The 7,574-nt window shown below is 34.0% G+C and overlaps 1 protein-coding gene across 1 annotated transcript in view; it reads left to right on the top strand.

The window, feature by feature from the left end:
• LOC109860407 (neuropeptide SIFamide receptor-like) overlaps window positions 1-7,574 on the top strand; it is a 15,859-nt gene that overhangs the window by 1,100 nt on the left and 7,185 nt on the right. The gene's annotated exons all lie outside the window — the stretch shown is intronic.

Here is a 7,574-nt window from a genome sequence, read left to right as displayed (position 1 = left end):
GAATCGTACGGTGTCGAATAATTTGGTGTCGAATAAATCTGTGTCGAATCGAGCGGTGTCGAATCGTACTGTGGTCAATAGAGTATCACCCCAGATATTTGATCTGCTTGAAATATTAGCTTCGGTACTGTTAAAGGCTAAAATATTAATGCAAGAGTTATGGAAACTTCAAATAGGTCTCAACCTATATAAGTCTTTACCTTCGGACATATTTACAGAGTGGTCAAATTACGTTAAGAGTATACAGTGTTTAAATAATTTCTATGTGAAGCGTTAAGTTGTTGCAAATGAGTCGGACGCGGAAATTCAAGTTCATGGGTTTTGTGACGCTAGTGAGCAGACCTACAAAACATGCGTCTATATACAAAGTCTTAACAGAGATAATTCAGCTCAAGTCCATTTGTTGTGTGCAAAGTCTCAAGTTGCTCCGCTTAAAACAATCTCAATTCCGAGATTGGAATTGTGTGCAGCTCAGTTGTTAGCTCAGTTGGTAAATAAAGTTAAAGCAACCTTAAACATCGTGTTAAGTAAAATGCATTATTGGATTTGTCTATAGTTTTGCATTGGATCAAAGCCACTAACAAGAAGTTACCGATATTTGTCGCTCATAGAATAGGCGACATTCAAGAGTTAACGACAGTTTAAGATTGGAATTATGTAGGAACAAAAGAAAATTCTGCGGATTTGGTATCACAAGGCGCTACTCCTGAAAAACTGTGCAAGTCTCAGTTGTGGTGAGATGGTCCTAGTTGGCTGAAGAACTCAATACAGCACAGTAATCAATCATAGTTAGAAGAGATTGAAGTTCTGTTGAATCAGCAAGACGAACAAACATTAGCTATGGCTAAGCAGCCAGAGAGCAATTTCTTGTTGGGCAAATTCTCTACTCTTAGAAAACTTGTTTGAGTTACAGCCACCTGCATAAGGTTCGTTTACCTATGTCAGAAGAAGGCTGGTGTAAAACCTTTGCAACCTTTAACTATGGAAGAGATAAAACATGCAAGAAAACGTCTAATCAAAGTGGAACAGCAGACTGCATTTGCTACAGAAATATGTGCTCTGCAGAAGAATAAGGCAATACAAGGCAATAGCATCTCAATCCCATGTTAGATGGTGAAAGTCTTTTGCGCGTTGGAGGCAGGCTAAAGTATGCTGAATTACCATAATACTACATACCCGCTAATTTTTCCTCATCATTCAAGGCTTACTGAGTTAATTATTTGGCACAAGCATATAAGACATTGTCATGCGGGCGCTGACGCTACGCTAGCAGCCGTTTGCCAGTTGTACTGGTCTCTCAGAGCGCGCGGCACTGTTAGAAAATTGGTTCGTAAGTGTGTCAAATGTTTTAGGTAAAACCACGCATGTCGGAGCAGATGATGGGTGACTTACCAGTCAATGGAGTAAAACCTTTCAAACCGTTTACCATAACGGGAGTTGAGTTTTGCGGCCCTGCACATATATAAGAAGGTAGAAGAAAAGAAGCAAAGAAAATCAAGGTTTATGTTGCAGTATTTGTTTGTATGATAGTCAAGACAGTGCATTTGGAGGTAGTTTTGGATATGACCACAGATGCGTTCCTCAATGCTTTCAAGCGTTTTATTAGTCGCAGAAGAAGGCCTGCCAACGTATACTCCGATAACGGTATTAATCTTGTGCTAATCGTGAGCTAGAAAAGTGCAGGGAGATTTTCCCTAGAACAACAAAAGCGCAAAATCATTGACAACACAATTTTGAAGGGAATTCAGTGGTATTTTATCCCTGCTCAAGCGCCACATTTTGATGGATTATGAGAGTCAGCTGAAATATTTCAAGAAGCATTTTTACAAAACAGCCGCAGAGGCGGCGATGACTTTCAAAGAAGCTTGCACTCTGGTCGCACAAATAGAAACTATATTAAATTCGCGGCCATTAACAGGGTTATCAACAGATTCCCATGACTTGAGTTATTTTTCTCCAGGCCATTTTTTGATAGGCACTTTAACATCGTATCCCCACGGTGACATAATAAAAGTAAATTAAATAGGTATTATTTATCGAGATAGCAGATGATAGAGCAGATACGGCAACATTTTGGAAAAGATAGCCATCGGAGTACTTGCTCAATTTGCAACAGCGTAATAAATGGTTCACAAATGCTGGGCCTTAAATCAAAGTGGGCCAGTTAGTCATTTATGGAGAGAACGAACTGCCGCCGTTAAAGTGGACCCTAGTCGAGTACAGGCAGTGTTGCCAGGATCGGATAGAGTCGGTAGAACAGCTATTATCAAAATAGGAGAGTACAAACGTCCAGCAGTAAAGTTGTGTGTGTTACCAGTAGGGGGTGACGTAGACAAGGACGAACAGTCATGAATATGCGTTAGCTCTTAAGCTTTGTTTAGAATTTTATATCAGAATCACGTCACAATAGTTTTAGTTTTTACATTCTTAAGTTTAAAGGTGTTGATGACCGTGAGTCATCAAGGCGCGAGGTATGTTAAGACATGTGTTGATTTCTAAGCTTATGTGTTACTGCTTACAATTAATTCAAATGTGGCGCTAGCGCGACCGCGAGCGTCGCTGTCATCCGCTAGTCGTCGCTGCTTGTTTCCTGTACCCAGTAAACAATTTGTTTGCAATTTGCCGGCAAATTGTCAGCAATTTTAAGCAAAACTACTCAGCAAATTGGCATCAACTGCGTCCGCATTAGGCTTGGATTTTGTTGCCAAAGTTTGTCAATAAAAAGTACCAGCAAATTGCTAGCAAAAACCGAGCACACAAAGCATGATACATATTAAAACATATTTTGGTCTGAGACTAAATTGACGCCAAATATGAAGCAAGATCTGCGTAACACGACACAGCTTTGCTTGGTTTTTGCCAGCAAGTTGCTGTTATGTTTTGTCAACAAGCTTGAATATATTTTTGCTAGCAATTTTGCAACATTGCCAGACAAAACAAACTCTGCATCATATTTGATGTTTTTCTGCTAATAAAATTTGTAACAAGCATTTGGCAAAATTTGTTTCGACAGATTTGGTTATCTGGGTATAAATAGATTCGGTCCGCCAAGAGAGCGTGAACCGTTACAGCGTTACAATAAATAAAGTATTTTATTTTTACTTCAGCAGTTTGTGTGAGTGTTTTATTAATATAGTTTATTTAGCAAATCAGGAAACAGTCATATAAAACATTTGTGCATAGCATCGGCTCTAACAAAAGAGCACTACTATTATTTGTGATAGGAATGAGAATGTTGTCATCGTCTAGAATAAATATTACCTGAAAAAATTTGTTTAGAACAATAAATTATTTTTACTGTAAATGCACATATAAATATTTATTTTGTACTTAATCAAATGTAGAAAAATTAATTGTTACAATGTAAAATATATGCTATATCGTTACATACATGCATTTTGAGTTTCTTCGGTTACATTTGCAACCAAGACTTTTTGATTTTTATAACTATTTTTGTGTTCATCAAAGTTTTCTTTTGTTTGAAAGGTTGAAGATTCTTGGTTTATATCTATTGCAGGTTTCAAATTGTTATTCCCAGATTTTACGTCTTTAATTAAATCCTTCCAAAGATAAAAAAGACTCGTATCTTCTTTTTTGCCGGACCGTACATTTGAATTACTAGCAATTTGAAAAACTGTTAATGTGGTTGAATCAATCTTTTCTTCTATATACTTCAAAATAGTGGAATAATTTAAAGTAGATAATTTATCATATGATTTGTCTGATTGACTTCTTTTCAAGATCTTAGAATAATTAACTGCATCCGCCGAGAAAGAATGCAACCCGCAGGGTCTAAAACCATTTTTTTAAATTACAATATTTAAACTTTGTATTGCTTTCTGTAGGAGACTAGTGTCCTTGGAATACAGAGTCTGGCCATCTTGGTAACATCTTTTCATTGGTTTACCCTTAAAATGGCGGCACCAATCAAAGTGCAAGTGGGAGCGCACATACATTTAAAGAATGATAAAAATAAAATATTGGAAAACGAAGTTTTCAGCCGCAAAATGTGTGTCTGTTTTATATTAATATTATTAATCACAATATTTAAAACAATATTTATACAACTAATATATATAATATATGTAATAGTTCATTAATATAATTTACAAAGCTTACCTCACATATAAAATAAACTATTGTTAGATCCAAATCTATTTCAATATTGTCGATCCATTTTGGTCTTTTTTCTACATTTGTTGGCAGACAATGCATTGAATATTTTTTTTTCCCATGAATTTGAACATTAAGGCACACAACAATGAGGCATAGTTTATTCTGTAATTAAAATTTATGATTACAATTGACATTATTTTCAGGTTAAGAAAAAAATAATGAATATATTTTAATCTCCTGACAAATTTTATACTTCAAGTTTTATATATTGTATATTAATCAACTTCTGTTTATTGCTTACTTTCTCTTTACGTCTTAATATTACGTCTTAATAATAAAACTTCACTTTTCTAACACATTTTTGTGTTACGTCTTACTTGGATCTTACTACATCCCACTACATTGGCATCCCCACTACCTTTAGACGCCATTTTAAGGGAGATGGCCAGACTCTGTATTCCAGGGACACTATAGGAGACGTCCTACATCAGCTACTGACACTCAATAAATTATATTCCAATTTGTATAAATTTACTTGTTTTTTTCATGCCAATTTTAGTAGAGCAAACATAAATTAATCTATTGGCTGGATAACATGAGTTAAATTTGGATGTAGAGTAATTAATTTAATTTGATTTTTGAAGCAAAATTCTGACAATGGTTGCGTCATATATGATGAATGTCCATCAACATAAAGTACAATTGGTAGCTGTATTTTGGCTTTAATTACCCATAAATAAAATACATTATTATATATTCATAAATATTCTCCCCTGTCATCCAGTCACTTTCTGATTTACCATAACTCCAATCGTCTGGCATTTGTGTAGAAATTGCTGAGGGTATCTTTTGAAATAGAAAGAAAAGAAGAGATGGTGCCAGCTGGCCTGCAGCATTTCCTGTCACGAAAACGGAAAGATTTTCTTTCTCTTTATTATTCACTATATTATAAACATTTTTGTCCCCTTTTATTGTCAGCACTTTAACTGACTTAGGATTTAATAATACAGCAGTTTCATCTCTATTGAAAATTCAACTGGAGTTTATGTTTAACAAATTTTTTTCCTTCAAATACTTTCCAACATTAGAAAACCACTGTCTTATATCATCTTCGGTAAACTGCAGCTCTTGACAATGTAAGATTTTCAGCCATTCATATCTTTAAATTCTTATGCCGATTTAAAACACCTTTATACCATGACTGCCCAGGTTCATTATTATTAAATAGAGTTTGTAAATTCAATTCTTTGACTAATATTTTTACACTAATTGTAGGTTGATAACTGGATGACCACGCTGATTGCACATAAAAATCCATTCCACTAATAAGTTTGCATACATAGAAGATAGAATACTATCAGGTCCAGGCTTTTTTTGTTTGCATACATTCCTACGATTTTGCTATGTAATGTCGATTTGGGAATTTGAAATTTTGAACTAGCAGCATTTATTAACATTCTACCTGTCTGAATACCTTGCATAGCTGTAGTTATTGACTCTTGCGTGTATACCATTCTGTTTTTCTCTTTCCACTCATTATTAGTTATTTCATAAAAAATATTTTATTTTTTTATTTTATTCTTATACATGAATATTAAATTTAGTATTTAATACTTACAATATTGAATGTCAACAGATTAACTTAAACAGAATAATAATTTTGTTAATGTTCTTCTAACTAGGTATCTAGTTTTGGTTAAGTAAGCAGTTATCACCTTGATAGAAAAACATTTACAAAATTATGTGACAAAATCTTGCATTAAAATTGTAATTTGTAATTATACAAATATATTTCAGGAAATAGATGTAAAAACATTGATCTTTTATAAAATATTTGTAGTTGTTTGCAAAATTAGTTTCCAAAACTATTTTGGCAAAAGAATAACGATATGGCGAATCATCTTAGCAATATATTTGCAAAATTAATTTCAAAAAGAAATTGTCCAATAATTGAAAATAAAAGTTCAGCTATGTGATGTTTAAAATATGTAGAAATATAATTGCATGTGAAGAAATCAACTTAATTCATGTATATACTTATGGAAATGCATAACGACTCTTTCGCAATTTTTGACAGATAGTATTTACAAAATTTTATTTCGACAAAACTGTTGCGTTATGGCAAATCATCTCTCTTGCAATCATTGCAAAATCGTCGTTATTCATGATGCCAGTTTTGTGCAATATTTTCACAATTTGCCTATTAGGACAAGAGAGCACAGTAAATGACGCATCAACGAAAATGTTCAAATACTGGACACAGTAATATAAACAAGCTTGAAGATCTGTTTCAATTATTGGATTTATGTAATTTAAAATAAAAACATTTATAAAATTATTTAAATGGTAGCATTTCTATAATCTACAAGATTTTTACTAACAAATATCTGCACTCATTTTATATTGTAAACTATTGTATTTTCTTATTTTTACCTTTCTTGGTTCAATGTTTCTTAAGTTTGTCGACAACGATTATAGAAAAATTATGTATCACAAATTTTTTTTCAATATTTTAAGAGTGTATATATAAAATATTTTTAATTCAAGTAATAAATAAAAGTTTTAATTTTTTTATTCCAAAAACTAAATATGTTTATTTTAATAGTGCTTTATTCTGTTACTTATGAAAATAAAAAAAAGCACAGTAATCGGATCCCACAGAGTAATTGATGCTTTTACTCTATAAGAATCAATAAAAAATATAGAGTTCTATTTTAAAAAATCGATGTGACCTCGGCAGTGCCATCTTAGGTCACACTGATACAATCAGTAACTAGATTCTTTTAAATTCTACAACTTTTGTCTGAAACTTTTTTGTAAAACTTATATTTTTTTTAGATATTCAGGGATCCCGACCTGTTTGAGACACCCTGTATATATATGCGTTGTCTCATTGTCTCTTCGGCATTTGACCTGGTACTTTACACATAACGTTTAGTATTTGTTCTTACTTTTATTTATGTCACTTGTTTGTTGTACTTTCTGCTTACAATGCCGTTTTTAAACCGGCTAATCGGCAATTTAAATAAGGTAGAAAAGCGACGATGTCGACAAATGTGAGTAACATTCTAACATTTTATAAGTACATCTCTATATTATACTTTCTCGTATGGTTTGGTTTGGTGCGCTTATGGCTCGTAGACCTATAGAAAGGTTAGTCTATACGCCATTCTATAGTCATTTTTATCCTCAGAACGTAAGGGGGGATTGTTGTGCAGTAACTTACTACCACGCGGTACACGGCCGTCTTTCACAGTGAGCGTGTGCCCATCTGTGTCAGGCTCGTGCTCAGGGTAATGTGACTGTGACCGAGACCGGCCCAGTGGTCTCGCGGCCTGAGTGCAGGGGCTGCGAACCTGGAGGTCCCGAGTTCGAATCCGCTCACCACCTAAGGATTTTTTCCGGGCCGGTCCCTTTCAACCGAGTTTATCGGTTGATTGGCGAACTGAATCGGGCCT

Source organism: Pseudomyrmex gracilis, unplaced genomic scaffold (assembly GCF_002006095.1).
Source record: "Pseudomyrmex gracilis isolate BER0280 unplaced genomic scaffold, ASM200609v1 scaffold_378, whole genome shotgun sequence".
Classification (NCBI taxonomy): domain Eukaryota; kingdom Metazoa; phylum Arthropoda; class Insecta; order Hymenoptera; family Formicidae; genus Pseudomyrmex; species Pseudomyrmex gracilis.
This window is presented reverse-complemented; position numbering and strand designations above follow the sequence as displayed.